We start from the raw sequence: 761 nt of genomic DNA, 5'->3' as shown, positions 1-761 counted from the left end.
AAAAAATTCATGACCAGGATTGAAATGTTGGCAAGATAGTGAGAAATAGAGAAGTGAACAAAACATGTTTTAATCAGCTTCTTTCTCACTCAATAATTTTTCCCCTACATATGTAATTATAGTTGAGAGATGTTGAGAACAGTTTTTGTTTTATTCCTTTATTTATGATTTTTACACATGATAGTCACTATTAAAAAAACAATCCAACAACCAGAAGAGTCCTTTGTCTCAATCCTTTGGGTCTTTAGTGTGGAGCATTAACTGATCACTAAGTGTGTAACTGTTGCTATCATTTTGCATCTAAGGTGTAGAAACTAACAAGAGAAAGACATTGATAAAATAAAGGGAAGAGGATTTAAATTCAATATATTTTTATTCTTTGTAAATACAATGAGTACAACTTTTTAACTTCACAAATCTGTTAATTCACTTTGTACAAGAAAAGTTTTACTCATCCTATGATAGGCCAAGTGCTGATTTTTCTCAGGGCTAGTATCTAATAACAAATCAAAACATGAAAAGTACAGCAGCTATCTTCAAATGTTTGTTTCTACATTTCCATAAGTATAGTCTCATATCAAAGAAGCAGCGTATAAGGTTGTGTTGAGGGTGGGGGGAGAAAAGGGGAAGAGAGAGAGAGAAGAGAGGAGAGAGGAGAGATGGAGAAAGAAGGAGAGAAAGAGGGGAGATTGAGAGAAAGAGGGAGTGAGGGAGGAAGAGAGAAAGAGAGAGAGAGGAGAGAGAAGAGAGGAGAGATGGAG

This window comes from Gracilinanus agilis, chromosome 4 (assembly GCF_016433145.1).
Source record: "Gracilinanus agilis isolate LMUSP501 chromosome 4, AgileGrace, whole genome shotgun sequence".
NCBI lineage: Eukaryota > Metazoa > Chordata > Mammalia > Didelphimorphia > Didelphidae > Gracilinanus > Gracilinanus agilis.
Note: the sequence above shows the minus strand (reverse complement) of the source record.